General features: G+C 34.2%; 1 pseudogene; it reads right to left on the bottom strand.

Moving 5' to 3' along the window:
- Positions 1 to 4987: 4987 nt before the first annotated feature.
- On the bottom strand, positions 4988 to 19749 carry LOC114031749 (annotated as a pseudogene).
- Positions 19750 to 20513: the final 764 nt, after the last annotated feature.

The following is a 20513-nucleotide window of genomic DNA, read 5'->3' as shown; positions in this document are numbered from 1 at the left end:
GAAATTTTTATTTAATGCTGGGGGGAAAGGAACAAATGGATTTTATTGAGTAAAAGAATGACATTCTTTTTGTCTGTGATAAAGGAAAGTCATCTGAGTGGGAAAAGGGAGCAAGATGAGACAAGGCAGAAAAAAACAACTTGGAGACCTTTAAATTGTCCATGTGAAATGTAATTAGGGCCTGAACTAAGTGAGGATGGTATAAGCATAAGAGAAAGGTTGGATGTGAGAAATGTGGATATAGAAAGAAACCTTCGGTAACTGATTGTAGATGAGGCCTGAGGAAGAATGAGGAGTCAAGGATAATACTTGGTTTATAAATCCATTATCTTGGAAGAATGGTGAAGTCTTTTATGGCAATGGAAATTTGGAAGAAGGGCAAGTTGGAGGGGACAGACAAAAAAATCTTTAGACATATTGAGTTTTAGATGTTTCTGAGAAATCCATTTGAAATGGCCAGTACCCAAATGGTGAAGTTTGGAAAAAAATGATCACTGCATATAAAGATCTGTGAGTCATCTACATAGTGGTGATAATTTAACCCTGAAAAACTGATGATGTGACCAATACAGAGAATGAATGAAGAGAAAAGGACTCAGGACATTTCCTTGGAGTGTACTCTAAGGTAGGCTCCTATCACATCCTAGAATATTGTAATCTCATTCTAATTGATTTCTCTGACTCCTATGTTTCCTTTCTTCAATGTAACTTCTACATGGCTGCCACATTCTTGTCAAAAACAAACAAACAAAAACAGCTTGAACTATGTGATTCTCTAATACAAAGTCTTTACCATTTCTAGGTGAAAAGGCAAAAAAACAAACAAAAAAAGTCTGGCATTTATAGTTTTTAACAGTGTGAGTGCCAACTGTCTTTTTAGTCATTTCATTCTATTTTATGCATTTTCCTTCATGCATTTTTCATTCTAGCCAACCTATCCTTCAAATCAACCCTCATATACCACATTCTACTTTCCAACTTTCTTTCTTTGCACAACTTACGGTGTTTGAAATGCAGAACTTTTTCGTGTCCTTATCTTGTATAATCGTAAGCTAGAAGCTAGTTCATATGTCCACTCTTTCAACAATATTCAGTCCTTTGACTACCTAGTAAAATTTAACTTTCTTTGGCACTCAAGATTATCTCCAACCTGATGTCATCCTACCTTTCCAATATCATCTCACATAATTTCCCTTCATAGATTCTAGAATCCTTTCAAACTGGACTGATCTTTACTCAACTATGACACACATACAAATTTTCAGCCTTTTGCATTCCTTATGTCTAGAACGTCCTCTCTCACTAGCCATCATGATTAATTTTTCTATAATTAAAAAAAACTAGTTCAAATGCTATATACTTCTAAAATACTTTCCTGATTGCTCATGTTTTTCTGAACATTCCTAAGTATCAGTCTGCTCACTTGACTGTAAGTTCCTTGAAAACAGAATCAACGGTTTATCTAAATATCAACACAGATGCCTAGCCCCTTGTTCTGAATACAGTAGGAAATATATAAATATAATTTTGTTTCTGTTGCTGTTGTCAGTGAATATTTCTTTTAGTTCTATCTCTGCAATGTGAGAAGGTATTCACATTGTCAAGGACCTATGTTCAAGCAAATTTGCAGAGCTCATTCTTTCCCCTCCCCTCAAAAACAGGAAATATAGATCAGGTTCATTTAGGTAGAAAGAGAAAACTTAAGGTTTTAAGTCTTTAGTAAGGATACCATTCACTTTTTTCATGACAAATTCCTTCAAAACCTCATGTTCGTTAAAATATGGAGCTCAATCCTTCCTCACTGCAGTAGTCCTTGTTTCACTATAATGGCACATACTGTTGATGGATGATACTTTTGTGTAATTGATGCTGACCTGAAGGCAGTAAATACAATGGGAAGGGCCATAAATAGAGGCAACTGCTTCTAGATATTTGCATTTCCTACATAAAATTGAAAAAAAAGGAGAAGGGGATACTGGTTGTTAGAAAGTATATTGAGCTGATGTTCCCTCTCTCTTTTCTCCAGAGAGCAAATGGAATGAGCTATCCTTTTTTCCCCCTCATTCAGCACTTCTGGTCCCTTTAGAGCTGATTCCACAGATAACTGAACACATTCAAGGACAGGGAAAGATAAAGAAAAGAAGCTAGATGATAAGGGAAGCTTGTGGGTAGGATGGATGAGGAGGGTAACAGAGAATGTGAGCTTGAAAGAATGCAGGCAAACTGATAAAAGTGAAGGGATAAAAGGGTCATTTATTAGAGCCTCTTGATTGGTTCTACTCTAAGTAATCGGATGAAAATGGAACCAAGAATTCCAAATAAATCTAGTCAATTTATTTGATTTGGATGGAGTCATTCTGAAACAAACAAAAATATTGCAAATAGCACAAACAGCCCATTATACTTTATGGCAAAAGCCAATGGGCCATCAAAGTTCATGCTGCTTGTTGACTACTGGCAATTATTACTTATTTCCAAGTGGTCCAGTACAGTATCAAAAAATACAATGTCCATTTGACCATCTGTTGTTCCATATGACCAATGTTCTTACTCTATAATATTTCCTTTGTATCAAATGGTTTATTTCAGAGTATATTTATATATTTTTTTTCTTTGAAGCAATTCAAATGTTACCAGAAACAACACAGGTGTGTAGCACTTTATTGGAAAGTGAATTCTGACATTTACAGACTGAAGTCCTATCTAAAGCACCATAAGAATATTAAAATTCTTCATACTATTCCATTCTAATTGTTGACCGGCACTATTTTATCACAGACACCCTCAAATACATTTTGGTATCCCTCAGAAATTACAGACTGATGAGTGAAAATTAATAAATAAACCAAGCCAGAGAGTGAGTTGGAGTCAGAAATAGAGAGAGAGAGAGAGAGAGAGAGAGAGAGAGACAGAGAAAGAGAGAGAGAGAGAGACAGAGAGAGAGAGAGAGAGACAGAGAGAGAGACAGAGACAGAGACAGAGACAAAGAGATACACAGAGAGAGTCAGCAAAAGAGAGTTTGGAGGGGGGGCAGAGTTCCTTAAGCCCTTAGATAGCTTAGTGATGTGTAAGTGTCCAATTCACAGCTTCTCAATTCTTTCTCTGAGTAGTATTATATATTTGATTAATATGCTTGTACAGGAAAAAAAAAAAACTAGATCAAAATAACTTTTCTTCAGAACATCCAATTTGGCAGCCTGGGATAATTCCTAGATATGTAAACAGAAGTTGTTAACTATCTACATCAGTGGTTCTCAAAATGCGGTCTGTTGAGGACAATTGAAGATCCTTGAGACCCTTTCAGATAGTCTGTGAGGTCAAACTATTTTCAGCATAACACTAAGATACTTTGTCTTTTTCACTCTCATTCTCTGATGAGTGTACAATGAAGTTTTTCAGGGGCTACATGGTCTGTGAATTACAGATTTAGTTGCAAATGTGAAGACTGAGTTATTACCTCATCTCCAGAATAGCAGTTTCGCCTTAGAAATGAACAAACCTAGAAACATGACTGGACTTGTTATTTTGCTTGTATCTGTCTGGTCTTACCATCAACTAATCATTGAAGATATTTTATGTAAATATCAACTACAAACAAGTAGTGTTGAAATATTTAAAATGTTGCATAACATTTTCTGTTTTTATGTCATGGTTGTAACTAGAACAACTGTGGAGTTTTGCACTGAGGTACAAAAGTAATGGTGAGTAAAACTATTTGCACTTCAGCATAAATCGAGGTAGCAGCAACAGACTGTACTAGTTGGCTGTGTGTTGTTAAATGACATGGACCACCTGCAATTACAAAAAATTTCAGTTTAATGTCCTTGATAAAGCAATAAAAATCATTAATTTTATTAAATTTTGACCCGTAAGTATATTTAACATTCTGTGTGATGTAATGGGAATCATAAATAAAATGCTTCTATATATGACTTAATATGATGGTTGTTTCAAGGAGGAGCACTTATGCAATACAGGTGCAGGATGAAGCGGTTATTATTACTTGAACACCATTAATTCTTGAGAGAACAACTGATAGATGAATTATAGTTATTCAGAAAGGTATTCAGCAAACATTTTTTTAAAAAAATTAATGAAATGATCCAGTCACTTCAAAGAAAACAACTGACCTATATGCAGCCAATGACATTGGATATTTCAAGTGAAAATTATAATTTTGGAAAACCTGTATCGTTTGTCAGAAGCTTGACAGACTTGCAATCCTTAAAGTCTTCTCTGATGAAATTCATGGTTACATGAACAAATGTATACATACATATATTAATGAAATATGTCAACATTCAGAAGATCTGCATATATCAGTGACCCATTGTTTTCCAAATGACTAATGCATGATACAAAATCATTAATGGACAAAAGATCCACTTAAAGTGCAAGATAGGACAATATAATTTAATGCAAAAGGGGACAAAAAGTTCAATTAATTTGGTTTCAGAATCTAAATTGCAAATAACCTTTAAGACACTCCCACTTGTTGGGTTTTTGTTTTGTTTCAAAAAGTATTATGTACAATGTTCAAAAAAGGTTATTAAATTCTCTCCCCTTTTCTAATTATGAATCTCTGTGAAGCCAAATTTGCTTCATATATTTCTTTTATTTCTAGAAAGCAAACAAAGATAAGTTTATTGCTTAAGAACAATGCATAGTAACTTTGTTCATGGTTTCTCATAGCAAATCTAAAATGATTATCATTTAATTCCAAATTCAGTTCCATAAAGTGGAAGGTTATTATTTTTTTTTTAAAAATCAACATTAATTTATAAACATATTTAAAAAATCTGTTGCCAGGTCCTAGGTAAGATTTGGCTTTCATCACTGAATGTTTGTGTAAACTAAAATAGTTGCATTCATGGTCCTAGCTAAATGTGTTTCATTTTATTCCAGGTTTAGGAAGCCATTATTAAAACATTGTTTTAACTCAACTATCCAATTTAATATGAAATAAAAGAATTTTAAAATCAGTACTTTATTGAGAATTTTCTTTGTGTTTACTCATTTGAATTAGAAACTCTGTCAGGGTCCTCATAGGCTTTCCTGCATTCCTTTCCTCAGATATGTAACTTCGTCTTTATTTGTCATCACTCCTACTATATTCAAATGAGTCCATTTAGAATGGGTCACAAATTCCTTAAGGAATGTCACAGCTGTAAAAGCTCCCCCAGATCTGTATTTTCTAACATTATTAATGTTAGCAAGTTGACAATCTACAGTTTGTCTTGTATAATAGTCAAAGAGGGGCATCCCCCACACCTGGTGCCCTGTTTCAGTGTTTGCCTTAGAAAGTTTAGTCCACAGCCAGGTTGAATTGGTAAAAACTCCAGTGGTACCTGACCCCAAAGCTATCTCGATGGCACTTGTTAATGTTGTAGCATTTATTATAACCTCTGGATTGAATATGTTGGCGTAACAGGCAGTATCAGCTAATATGAGTCTCTCTTCTGTATCTATATTATCAACCTGTATTGTTTTTCCATTCCGTGCCCTAACAACATCTCCTGGTTTGTTTACCATCCCACTGGGAATATTTTCACAAAGTTCAGCCAAACCAATGAGAGTAAGTGATAAGTTTAGAGTCGTTGCTGTGATGATGGTTGAACATATAGTGGCTGCCCCTCCCATGTCAGCTCTCATAAGATCCATGTTTTGCAGAAGGTTTGATTGAGATGCCACCACTGTCAAATGTAATTCCTTTTCCAACAAACACCAATGGTGAGTTATCTGCATTGCCTGTCTAGTGGATTTGGAAGAAAACTGGTGGTTCATCAGCCCCTTTTGCCATGCTTAGGAAGGCTTCCATTGCTTGATCCTCAATTCAAGACTTGTCTCTTATGTGTACCATTGTGCTGTTAACCATACTTTTGAGCTTCTGCTCAATGACTTCTGCAAATCTGGTTGGAGTCATTTTGTTGGCCAGTGCTTCCATCAAGTGTCAGGCTAGGTTCTACCCATTAGCAAGCACAGCTTCTTTCTTCCAAGCTTCATCACCCCCACTCCCATAGAGTTGAGCAGAGACTACAGTCTTTTTTTTTTTTTTTGCTTTACCTCATCAAATTCAGAGACCAAGAACAGCTCCTTCTGCAGCAGCTTAAGCATCTCCACAGGGATCCACTTCCATAGAAGTAATTTCCAGGTCCTGAGTTTGCCTGCATGAAGCTGCAATAGCAACTCAGATGTTTTCTTTGCCTTCATTCCAGTTTTCCAGTTCATCTATTCCAGATGCCTTTTTACCCAGGCCATCTACAATAACACTGGGGAAGTCCTGATAAAGATCATAAAATATATGTGTTTTACCTGTCTTCAGTGGAGGCCTAAATACAGCCAAAAGTTCTCTAAGTTTTCCAGATACAAGTTTATCAAATTTGTCTCCTGAGCTTGTAAATGGAAGGGCATCATCCTTTTCTTTGGCGTATATGACTAAAACAAGGCCCTTGGTCATGGCTCTACTTCAGCTGAGGTGGGACGAAGCAGAAGAGCCTCAGCACATGAACAGTTTCCTGCCCAGGCTCCAGACGCCTTTTGTTAAGTCATAAACAGAAATTTTAAAAAAATACTGTTCTTCTCATTATTGTCTTTGGAAAATGCACTTATTTTTCATTATTTTTCTATGTATTAGCTTTATTATTATTTTAATAAATTAATGATACACTTTAAGACATTGATCAGTTTTAACTTTCAATAATATACATAAACCACATAAACAAAATTTTTTAGAATTCTCAATGATTTTTATGAATTTAAAGAGGTCTTAAAACAAAAAAAAATAAGGTTAAGAGCCATTGATCTAAATCTACAGTGATGGTATTTTTGGTAAAAACATGAGAAAGGAATAAGCAGATTTTTGTAAATAATTTTCAACAGCAGACATTATCCTCACATTCACACCATTGCAATCTTCCCAAAATATATCCTATTGCATTTATCATTTGTTGATTTAAAAAATCACATAGCAGGCCAAAACATAGCTCTAAAATTTTTTCTCCTAAAAATTGCCCCCACACAATTTAAAGTGACAGGCACTGAAAATGGGCAATGAACTGGATCCATAATCAAATAAATGATCTTATGTTTTTATTATATGATTTAAATATATTCTTCCCTTTTCCATACTTAGCAAACCAATTTATAAACCAAAAAAAAAAGAGAGAAGAATGAACAGTTTGGCAAAACTAACCAACATGTCAGCTTAGTTGGAAAATACACATAATGTTCTACAGCATTTTGTTACACCTCTACAAAGAGAAGAGGGAAGTACATTTTCTCATCTCTCCTCTCAAACTGAGCTTACTCATTATGATCAAAGTCCATCTTTTTTAACATTATTATTATCCCAGGGATATTATTAGATGTAAATTCAAGTAAAACTATAATCTTCAAAGAACAAAAATTATGGGTCACCAAAAAAGAAACAGAAAGAAGTTTGATATTTCAAAATGGGTTGCAATGTACTGCCAACAACAATTTGCATAGAAGAACTGACATTAAAGATAGGATCCAGAAAATATGTTATTAGAATTAAGACTTGGTCATTTAAGAAACATAGGATATATTAGACATGTAGACCAAACACTGAACTAATTCCCATAAAATGTAGGGGGAAAGGCCCACAGAAACACGTTCAACACATTGGGCTGACCCCTTTTGAAGGATGCAGTTGAGAGAGATGTTCATTAGAATTATGAAGGATTTGAAAAAAATGGGCAGCAATCTGCATGTTAGAAATCATGTACTTATTGAAGTATTGAAAACTGCTTTTATCAATTGTAAAACAAAATGCTTCTGCACAATATTAAAGATTATTTGTCTGCTTTTCCTCTAAACTGCAGCACATTATGGGAATGAAAACTTTTAGGGAAAGCAGAGATTTTATTGAACAAAAATGAAAGATAAGAATCATCAACATTTTTACTTAAAAAATTGATTTTGTAACTGTTGAATGTAAATGATGACCATGTTTGGATATGTGTACAAATATTTCCAGGGACTCAAAATATCACTATTAGAAGAAATTCTTCCAACAAAAGGAATATAAAGTTAAGTTTATAATAGTTTATAGGGTGATTTTCCTTTGTGTTCTTTTTTCCTCATGGGACATTGAAATTTTGAAAAAAATAATCAAAAACATTAGAGATACATACTCTGCACCACAACTGCCCATTTTTATTCACAATTTGCTCTCCTACCAACTCCTACCCTATTGATCTAAAACAAAGAACATGTTTTTCTTCATTTCTGTTTTTTTTTTAGAAGAAACTGGTTATGTCTCTATTTGGATTATGTGTAATGTCACCCAAATGCCAATTAAATTCAATATTTTTGGGTATCCATTATATGTAGGACAGTGATTTAGGAACTGTGATATACACAGACACTCTGCTATAAAAGTTGTTGACCTAACAAAAACATACACTACTAATCTACTATCACCGCCATTACCACCACCACCAACAACAATAGCTAGTATCTATAAAGCATTTTAAAGCTTGCAAGGCATTTTTATAAATATTATCTTATTTGATCTTCATCACTATACTGGAAATTAGGTGCTATTTTTATCCTTGTTTTACAGATGAGGAAACTAAAGTAGACGGAAATTGTGACTTACTTAGGGTGACCCAGCTAGTAAGTGTATTAATCAGGATTTGAACTTAGATCTTCTCAGAACTATATCTACTTCACTACCTAGTTGCCCTCAAAGCAAATTAGAATGTGTTGTCAAAAAGAGAGTGATATGAGCGTTAAGAGGTAGAAGAAATTATATTACCATTCAGTTGTCAAGGTATTGTTTAATATTCAGCAAAATTTAGATATAGAAGACAAAGGAAGTTAAAAAGTAATAACCTTACACCAACTTAAAATATGAAAAAAATCAGTTCATACACACACAACCTTGATGTATAGTTCGATGTTAATAACTCCCATGAGATTTTAGCAAGCAGTTGTGGACTAAATAGTCAAGGTTGAAAAACACAGGGTAAAGCCATGTATGATTTCTTCACCTAAACACAGAAAATGGAGATCTATATTATCATACCTGATTCCCCTAAAAGTAGCAATTAGTTGCTATCTTATAGACAAGTCTGCATATCTACTGGCCTGTCTGTCCACTTTTCAGCAGAAGGGTGGTAGCTGAGTGTAACAATTCAGAGTCTAGGATGTTGTAGGCAAAATTGATGTTAACAGCTCCAGGAAAATCCTGTAGTTAGCATGCCTTCAAAAAGATGTTTTAAGAGAGAATTGAGATAATGTGCCAAATGGTTGCAATTTTTCAGAACTGATGTTAGAGTAAATAATACATTATTAACTGCAGTTAAATAATTTTTGAACACACTAGAAAATTGTAGAGTTCTAAATTTAGAACTAGAGCCTACATTTTGAGCTTTGAATTAGACTTGCCTCTCAAAAAATGAATTCAGAATACCTTTTTTTCTATCTTAATAATTTCTGAAAGAATGTTGGAAACTAAGAAACCATTTCTTTCAAAGGCAAAAATATGACATTTTCTCAGGAAAGATTTCCATTCAGTGAGGGATGTTGTTGGTGGGGGGAGGGTTTCAGTAGATCGACCTTTTGAAACATAAGGTTAAAATGTATTTAAAAATATGAAAAAACAAAAAAAAACTCTAGGGCCATTATAAAAAAAGATTGCTTAAATGAAGAGTCTTTGTTTAACTTTTTTTAAAAAAAATAAAACATACTTTATAAACAAGGGTGGAAATAAAAGCCATATGCATCTTGGCTATTGGTACTAGATTCACTCAACATAGTCTTTCAAAAAGTAATAATAATAATAAATGGAGTCTTGACTTCAAGAGTCTAATCCAAAACATTATTTTTTGTAGATGATGACATTGAAGTCTAGACCTTTTAAGTTCAAATTCATAGAGGTACTAAGTGCAGGAGATGAGAATAGAATCCAGATACCTAGACCCTATCATCTCCTACAGTTTCTGGTACAGTTACTAGATCATCTGGTAACTCCCCCTTTCTTCATCTCTGTCTCCTGGATTCCCTGACTTCCTTCAAATCTCAGCTAAAGTCCTGCCTTCTGCTAGAAATCTTTCTCATCCATGCTTATTTTTAGTGCCTTTCTCTCTAAGATTATCTCACTACCTTGTCTAGCTTTGTATGTCCTTTTTCTCACATATTCTAATACATTGGGGAAGAATGAGTCATATTTCAAAAAAATCATAAGAAATAGGATAGATACTACAAGACTAAAAATGGCCAAAATTATGAGAGAGGGGGAGAGAGAGAGAGAGAGAGAGAGAGAGAGAGAGAGAGAGAGACAGAGAGAGAGAGAGAGAGAGAGAGAGAGAGAGAGAGAGACAGAGAGAGAGAGAGAGAGACAGAGAGAGAGAGACAGAGACAGAGAGAGAGACAGAGAGAGAGACAGAGAAACAGAGAGACAGAGAGAGAGAGAAGAGTTTGCAAAGTACGCCAATGATCCTTATTTCACTTCCTGGGAAAATTACATGTTGAATTTATAACTAAACATAGGGGCATCTATAAAGGGAAGTGATTCTGAAGAGTCTTCATGGCTTCACCAAGAAACTAGGTCATGGCAAGCTAACCCTTCATTTATTGAAAAAAAAAAATTAATGTATTAATGGATGAGGAAGATGCTATGAATATAGTTTACCTATATTTTAGCAAAATTTTGGATAAAGTATCTCATAGAAGTCCAGTAGAGTGGATAGAGAAATGTAGGTTAAGCAATAATAAATCATGGATTGACAACTTGTTAGATGACTAGACTCAAAGAGTAGACATCAATGGTCTAATGTGAAAATGACTAGAGTTCTCCTCAGGTAGCCTCAGTTATCTGTGCTTGGCCTTGCCCTGATAAACAAAATTTTCTAATTTTTTTTTTTGATAAATGCATAGATAGTATGTTCATCACATCTGTTGGTGAAAGAAATCTCAGAGGGATAGATAACAAAGATGATGACAGCATCAAGATCCAAAAGGATCTTGACAAGCTAGAGCATTGGTTTAATTCTAATTATATCAAATTCAATAAATATAAATATAAAGTTTTACATTAGGTGCAGAAAAATTGACTCCACAAATATAGGATGGGGGAAAGCATGGAGAGATATGAGTTATTCTGAGAAGCTGAGTTTTTTAATGGATTGTAAGTTAAAAACTAATCATCAGAGTATGATGTGGCAGCCAAAAAAGTTATTTGGATTGCATTAGGAGGGGATCAATTTTTAGAAACATAAAAGTGATAATCCCATTGCATTCTGTCATCAGACCTTATCTGGAGGACTGTATTTAATTCTGGACAACATGACTGAAGAAGTACATTGATAAGCAGGAGAATGTCCAGAGAAGAAACAGAATTGTGAAAAGCCTGGAGTCCATTAATATAAGGGCCATTTGAAGGAAGTAGATATGGTCAGCCTATGAAAAAAGGGGACATGATAATTATTTTCAAGTACTTGAAAGGCTTTCATGTCAAAGAGACATTATGCTTAATTTGTTCGGTCACAAAGGGAAGAATTAGAAGTAATGGGTAGAAATTTCAAAAAAAAGTAAATTTGGAGGGATGTCAAAGGGAAAAACAAACAAACAAACAAACAAAAAACAACAATAACCTTCTTAAGAAATAGTGCTGTCCAAATAGTACCTCCCCCTAGAGGTTTAAATATAGTCCATATTATGGTAGGAATTCTTTCCACACTGGAGTTGGAATAAATGGGCTTCGCAACAATGCAATGGTTACATCCTGACTCCACTTCTGCAGACCTCTTTTCCCATTTCTGAGTTCTTCTCTGAACCTCCGTTTGGGGGAAGAATCTAGATCATACATCCATGATTGTCCCTATCTAATCATCGTTCCTCAGCTGTTTCCTAATTCCTCTTTCTTTTGGGCCACTTCTCCCAATGGCAAATTATTTCTGGAACCTCCATTCTCGGTAAGTAACTAGAATAGTTACCTCTCATTCTCTGGATTTTGTCCCTGCCAGACCTCCTGTTCTTCTCTTTTCCTTGCTCTTAGACTTTCAATTTCCCTTTTATGTGTTGTTATATGTTGTTAAACACATTGAAAGCTACTTCAAGGTGGGTACTATCTTCCTTTTGGCTTATATATCTATTTCTAACACTTAGAGCAGTATCTGGGACCTACTAAGTGCTAAGTGGGCATAATTCTTGTTTTTTGCTGCAATTTCTAGACCATCCCTTTGCCAGTGTCATTTCACCAGCTCTCTCCATTAAAGTTTCACTACATCTTTCTACATTACACAGTCAAGATGATAGTTACTGATGTCTATTAGATTTTAGGCTCTTTTCCATCTTTTTATACAGAGTTTAGTAGATAATTGAATTAGGAATAACATATGATAGAGGCATTCTCCACCTCATAAAACAAAGTTAAAAGAGTAGTACAAACATTTAGTATTCTCTAATTTATATTGTTGTGTAAAAACATGTGTCAAGACACAATATAAAGAGACTCAAATATAAATAGCTACATAAAAGGCATTTTCTTCTCTAATTTTATATAAAAAATATCATTATTTAAATCCTACTATATCACCTAGCCATCCTGTTATGTGTTTCCTCCCTTTGTGGCATATTAATTTGCAACTATATCACATGTCTTCCACAGAGTAAGTACTTAATACATACTTCTTGGTAAATATAGTAGGCAATTGAATACAGTAGGCAATGATTGTATCATAAGAAATAATAAATGTGAGGAATTTAGAGAAACTTGGAAGATCCATTTGAAAAGATGAAGGTAGGTATAAGCAAGACAAGTAGAGTAATAGAAGCCAAGATAATGAAAATAACAGTAAAGATAACAAAAACAACAATGATAGAACTTTAAGATTGACAAAATGCTTTACATATGTTATCTCATTTGATCCTTGAGATAACACTGTGAGGCAGGTGTTATTATCTCCACTTTATAGGTGAGGAAATATAATTAGAGAGATATTAAGTGACTTGCTTAGGCACATACAAATAGTAAATGTTTGATACTAGTAAATGTTTTTAACTGTGATCTTCCTGACTCTGTTTCAATACTCTCCATCATGCTACCTTGCTGCAGAAAAACAACACTATTAGAAATTAGAATTCAGAATAATAGCATGACCATTCTTGACTTTAGGTTCTCACCAATAATCAAACAAATATTCATTGTGCATCTACAAAATACTGGAGTTCGTAACACAGAAATAGTCATGAAATTGCCCTTATCCTCAAGAAGCTTGCGTTTCATAGGTACAGAACAAAGACACAAATAGGTAAGTGTGTGTGTGTGTGTGTGTGTGTTTTAAAAGAATAGTTCTTAAATGGTTACGTAATACTTTCCCCTCAATAAAGCCTCAGCCTGTTTTTTTTTTTTTAATGGTGAATGACAGTCCCTATAAATAGTGGAGGCACATTGCTGAAATCACTAAGGTATTAAATGAATATATACATATATACATATATATATAATATATGTATATATGTGTGTGTATATATGTAAACATATATATATGCCAATATATATTGGCAAGGCAATCATGGTTAAGTGACTTGCCCAGGGTCATACAGCTAGTAAATGTTGTATGTCTGAGATCAGATTTGAAGTCAGGTCCTTCTGTCTACAAGATCAGAACTCTATCCACTGTGCCACCTAGCTGCCCCATATAATTTGCTTTTTGAACAGGTCATGAAACTCTCCAACAATTTCATGGCCTTGGCTGAATTCCTCCCAGCAGTCACATTTTTTTTGTCCTCCTTCAATAGCTGAGTTTATCATTTTAAAATTGGTATAGACAGGGGTGGGGGGAAGGGAAGATGGAGGATCCTTTACATTATCCCAATATCTTTTCCATGCCTAAGGAAACTTAAAGTTAGATGAAATTCTATCATAAAACAACGATATAATCCCTTCAGTTTTCTGATACATTTCCAAAAATGTAATCACCTACACCTTAATATTAGGTTTTGTCTATAGATCCTTAATCAAAGTCTAGCCTAAGTGATTAACATAGTCATTTTGAGGATTCCCTCATTCTTTTTCCTCCACAGATATTTTATTGTTTATCTAGAAGGGTAACATTGTGAACAGTACTTATGCTGTATTTCTCTAGAAAAAAAAATAGCTCTTGAAGTGTGGTCAAAACAATCCTATAGGTCTCCAAGATCTATTCAGAAGATCTGTGAGGTCAAAAACATTTTCAAAATCACACTAATATGTTATTTATATAATTCACACAAACAGACATTCGTTGGGATCCTTGATAATTCTTAAAATTGTAAAGAGGTCTTGAGAGCCAAAAGTTGGAGAACTGCTACCCCTAGAGGAATATAAGCTCCATGCTGGGCAGGCACAGATTGTTTTCTTTTTGATGTTAAATCCTTAGGTAGGACCCAAAACAATATCTTGTTCAATACATACTTATTGAATTGAATTGAACTGGAGGATGGCAGAGTACAAAAGAGCAGTACAGCTGAATTCCCTTCCACATAATCACTCCAAATAGATCTAGAAACTTAATCTAGACTGAATCCTTATATGCAAATCTAGAAAGAGTCACCACCTAGCGCAGCGTGGGGAAAGAGAGAAAAGTCTTCAGATTCTGGGGAATGAGATTTGGCCAGGCATATTCCATGATCAGAGCATTTCAGGACCAGGAAAAGACTTTGCACTGAGGCAGAAAGAGGTCCCAGACTCATGCAGAGCACCACTAAACCCATACTTGGCCTCCATGACTGAAACAGGTACCAAATGATAGCTTTATTCACTATTATTCACTTTTTAGATACAGATGTGGGGTAGGGCAAAGGGAGGAGATTATGCGTGGGAATGGTAGGACAGCTCTGGGCTGGGTACCAAGAAAGGAGGAAATTGAAAATCAAGCAACAGCAATGTACCTCAGACCACAGGAGCAGAGAAGGCCTCAGCTCTGGCACCTAGCCCATCATAAAGAAGAATTTCCAGGGCAGGAATCCCAGACTTAAGGAGTGTAATATAGAACACATTCATTCCAGATTTACTATTACAAAGGCTCACCAATGGGAAATAAACATTAACTAGATTTATACTTCTTAAAGCATTTAGTCAACCTTTAGCTATAGGATCAGCTATCCTGCAGGACCCAACCATACTGGGTTTTTTATACTTTTAACTAAAGTTGTTTGTCATACAAATTGATTGGTAGTTCATTTCAAAATTACTGATACATGTTTATAATAATTTTTCATTGCTGGACTATCTTGTTGGAGGGTTCATACAAAATAATAAAGGTTAACATTTATAAGTGCTGACTGTGTGCCAGGCACTGTGCTAAACATTTACAAACATAATCTCCTGTGATCTTCATAACAACTCTGGAAGATAAGTGCTATTATTGTCCTCATTATACACTTGAGAATACTGAGGCAAACAGAAGTTAGGTGACATGTTCAAGGTTACATTGCTATTAAGTATCTGAGGCAGATTTGAATTCAGGTCTTTCTGATAGAGCACCTATAGATGCCTATGTTTATTATATGCTTATCAGTTATTTTTAATACATCAAATCACACAGATGGTTATGGAATGATCTTATGATTGAAAAATAGCTTATAAGAAAGCAAGTTACTCAAGGCAGCTCAATCTTACTCAACAAGGAAATAGGAAGGTAAGTGAAAGAAGAGAGGGAGGAGAAATAGAGGAAAGAAATATTAAAGGAAGGATCAGTCCTAAGAAAAACAAACTCTAAGTATGTACAGAAATATTTATAGCTCTTTTTGATGTGACAAAAAATGGGAATGTGATGGGGTGCCTATAAATTGGACAGCAGACGAACAAGGAATAGTATACAAGTGTGATGGAATACTATTGTGCTATAAGAAATGATGAAGGAGAGGTTTTCAGAGAAACCTGGTAATTGTACAAAGTAATGCTAGATGGACAGAATGGAAGTCAGAGAATAAGTGACAAGTGACAAGAATTTGGTAAAATCTAATAATTTTGAAAGAATTAGGAATTGTTTCCAGCAAAATTACCAATCACAGTTTTAGAGGAATAATGATGAAACATGCTGACCATCTGCTGATAGAGAAATGAAAGACTTAGACTTCAAATACTGAGACATATTATTTTGGAAATGGTCAACATGGAAATTTAATTGACTTTATATTGTGGAAATTGATTTTGTTTTTTCTTTTGTTCTTAATGAGGCAGATGGAATGTGGTGGGAAGGTAAGAAGGTAGATTTTTATTGATTGAAAAAATAAAACACTTTTGAAAGTAATATAAAATAAAATACATAAGCTGATATACAAGAAAAAATGATTGAATTGGATTAAACTTAACTGAATTCTATTTCTTTAACATCATTGAATGTTAGCAGTTACAACAAAATTTAGCATTTATATATTGTTTTAATATTGAGGCCCTTTCTATATTATCTTATTTCCTCACAACAACCCTATGAGGTAAGTCCTATTAGTATTCAAATTTTGTGGTGAGGAAACAGTCTGAGAGAGGTGAAATGACTTGTCTGGGGTCACACAAATAATAAGTTTATGAAGCAGGATTCAAAATCCAGTCTTCCTGATTCCAACTCCAACACTCCAAGCAATTGGACATCTTGTTTCAAGAAGGCCACCAACTGTAAATCTTATTTATTTATTTAGGCAAATTGGGTTTAAGTGACTTGCCCAGGGTCACACAGCTAGTAAGTTTCAAGTGTTTGGTCAGAGGTTAGAATGGAACTCAGGTCCTCCTGACTTCAGGGCTGGTGCTCTATCTACTTGCACCACCTAGCTGCCCCAATCCAACTGTAGGTCTTTAAGGACTATTTTGACTTTCCAGAATGAGCACAACCTGTCAGTTGAACAATGGTTAAGCATTCTTTCACTTTCAGCAAGTAAATCATATTCACAGTCCTGCAAACACTAATTAATCTTTCAAAAATTTCAGAATGCAACTTCTCAAGATAGGAATCTTCATGATACTGGGATGAATGTGGTGTAATGGGTAGGAGAAGAGGGAGGGGAATAACCTATAATTTCTGAAGAGTGCTTTTTAAAAGTGTATTTTTCTCCTCAAAAGTAAAAGAAGGCTATGGGGAAAATATGTGAGTCCATATGGTAATTTCAAAATCATTCAATCTGCATAATGCAAAAATTCATGATTAGCTGTATACTGTCTAAATTCACTAGCTAGCAGTTTAAACGTATTTATACTTTGTTGGAGATGTATAGTTATTTCCTAATGTATTTTTATTTTAAATGAATAGGGTAGATATAGAAACATGAATCTTGATTAAAATAGAGACAGCACAAGAAAGTAATAAATTATTTTTAAAATCTTTAAAATAAATTTAGAAGGGACCTCGGAAGTATTTTAGACCAGTCCCTTACTCACCAAGGAAATCTACTATACATTCCCCGATATCATAAGGTTAGAATGCTCCTTGGAAACTACTGAAGCCAACTATTTTATAAATAACTAATTTATTTATTCATTAAATATTTCCCAATTACATATAACTTTAACATTTATTTTTAAAATTTGAGTTATAAATTATTTTTTCTTCTCATCCCCTTCTTATCAACATGGTATCATTCATGCATGTCATGTAAAACATATTTCCATTTTAGTCATGTTGAAAAAAAAACAATAAGAAAAATAAAGTGAAAAAGTATGCTTAAATCTGCCTTCAGAGTTCATTATTCTCTCTTTCTTGAGGTTTCCAAACATTCATCATAGGTTCTTTGGAATTATCTTGGGTCATTGATCAGAGTAGCTAAGTCTTTCACAGTTGATTATCATTACAACACTGTGTTGTTTCATATAAGACCTCCCAGGTTTTTGCTGAAACCATCCTGCTTGTCATTTCTTATAGCACAACAGTATTCCATCATAATCACAAAGCACAAATTATTCAGCCATTCCCCAATTTATGAGTATCTCCCAATTTCTAATTCTTTGCCACCACAAAAAAAGAGCTCCTATAAATATTTATGTACGAATAGGTTCCTCTCCCTTTTCTTTGATCTGTTATATAGACCTAGTAGTGGCACTACTGGGTCAAAGGATATGTACAGTTTTATACCCTTTTGCGTATACTTCTAAACTGTTCTCCAGAATGGTTCAACTCCACCAACAGTGTGTCAATGTTCTTATTTTCCCATAACCCTTCCAGCATTTATAATTTTCCTTTTCTGCCATGTTAGGCAATCTGATAGGCATGAGGTGGTATCTCCAAATTGTTTTCATTCATGTTTCTCTAATCAAAGAACCTAACTGTAATCTAAGAATCTTATCTTCTCTATCTCTAACAAATGATCATCCACCTTTAGCTCAAAGACCTCTAGTGATGGAGAAGCCAATACCTCAAATAATAGCCAACTCTACATTTGGTTATATGGGCACTGATCCAAAATGCTAGAAAGATTTCCCTTACTGGGAGAGGAAAAAACAAATCTGCCTCACTGCCGTTTTACCATTAGTCCTAGCTCTGCACATGAGAACCAAGCAAGACATATTGCAATATTCTTCTACATGAAAAACCTTCAAATATTTATCAGAGATGATCTGTAAAATTTTCTGACTGTGTACATTAAGTGTACTTTATAAATTCAGGTTATCAAATCTCAACCAGTCCCTCAGTTCAGAAAGGTAGTCCTTTTTTTCCCCTTTCTAGGGGATTCCTTATCACACTATTCCCATAGAAATTATTTTAAACCTTCTTTTCCCTACAAAAGCATCCCCCACTCCCCTCTTCCTTCTCTCTCTTTCTCTCCCTCTCTCTCTCTCTCTCTCTCTCTCTCTCTCTCTCTCTCTCTTTCTCTCTCTCCCTCTCTGTACTTGACCCTGTTTAGAATGGAAGCTCATTGCTAGTATAGATAGTTTCCCTTTTTATACTTCTGCCTTCAATATCTAATTGGTAAATAATTACTCATTCATTTATTAATTCATTGAAGTACTTTGCAAACTTTAACAAAGTTCTATATATGTGATGATGATGATGATGATGATGATGATGATGATGATGATGATGAAAAGGCAAAACTAGGAGAGACAATTTAAAGAACATTGAATTTTGAGACAAAGGTCCTGGATTTCATTCTTGGCTCTGCTACTTAAAATCCCTGTGACCTTGGTTAGGTAAATACTTAACAAGTCTGAGCCTTAGTTTTAATTCCCTAAAACTATCACCATATGGCATTTCTTAAACTCCTCTAACAATTCTGACTGTTTTAAAATATTTTTCTTCATTCATTTTATGGGAAAAGTTGAAACAACTTTTCCCCCTAAACTTGGCTCCTAGAAAATATAATACTTCAAATATGCTGTTGTCTTATGGAAAACAAGAGATTAACAGAATGTGATCCTTTCTATTTAACTGAAATTCTCCAAATATTCCAAAAGCCTTTTGAAACTAAATGTTTTATGGTATAATTTTAATAAAGCAGAGCCAACAAAAGATCAAAACTAGGTGGGAGTGTATAGAGCATTCTGTTACAGATCAGGAAGACCTGAGTTCATATACTACCTCAGGCACTTTATAGCATTGCGATGTAGGGTAATCCACTCAACCTCTCTCTACCTGGGTTTCATCACTTATAAAATGGGAACAAAAATCCCATTGACCCTAAAAGGGCTGGTGTGAAAATCAAATGAGATAACATATACAAAAAGTTATCAAAACCTTAAAATGATATATAATTAATAGTTAATTTCCACATACCTCCAATATTACTTCTGCAACAGAAAATTGTATGCATGATCACATGAAGTCATTGTATAACTGGGTTCTTAATTTTATTTGTATGCATTGTGCTCTTTGGCAGTCTGGTGAAATATATAGATACCTAAGAATGATGTTTTTTTCAATATATAAAATCAAATACAGAAAATTAAACAGGAAACCAAACACATCAAAATAATGCTATCAAATAAGTAAAAAAAAAAAAGTCCCCTACATTTTGTTCCTGGGAAGGGTAAAGTCTTGGTTGGGAGTGGGAGGGAATGAGGTTATTTCCAGTAATCACTATGGTATAAGAACAAAAGTTATCAGTTATATAAATAAATATATATATATATAAATAATATATATGTATACATATATATGTGTGTATACACACACATATATACATACATATACATATATGATTATTTTTGTACCATCAGAAAATGGTAATTGAACAGTGACATACTTAAGAGATTTTTTTAAAATGACCAAAACCATTAATCTACCAGTCTAATTTTGAAATTATTCCTCGTAATGCTGAAAAGTGTCCCATGGAGGTTCCACAATAATCTTTGTGGGACATGTTTAGAATGTCCCAAGGCTACAGCTTCTATTATCACCTATACTTTTTGAGAAAAAATTCAATTATCATGAAATCAAAAGTATTGTGTATGTGAATATATATATAATCAATGCATGTATCTGTAAACTTGTTTACACTCACTTAACTACTACAAAAATGCTTCCAATTTTTGAAATGTACGTAGCTTGCAGATTTTTTAAATGATATTTTGTTCA

This window comes from Vombatus ursinus, unplaced genomic scaffold (genome assembly GCF_900497805.2).
Source record: "Vombatus ursinus unplaced genomic scaffold, bare-nosed wombat genome assembly UNPS02015255.1, whole genome shotgun sequence".
NCBI lineage: Eukaryota > Metazoa > Chordata > Mammalia > Diprotodontia > Vombatidae > Vombatus > Vombatus ursinus.
This window is presented reverse-complemented; position numbering and strand designations above follow the sequence as displayed.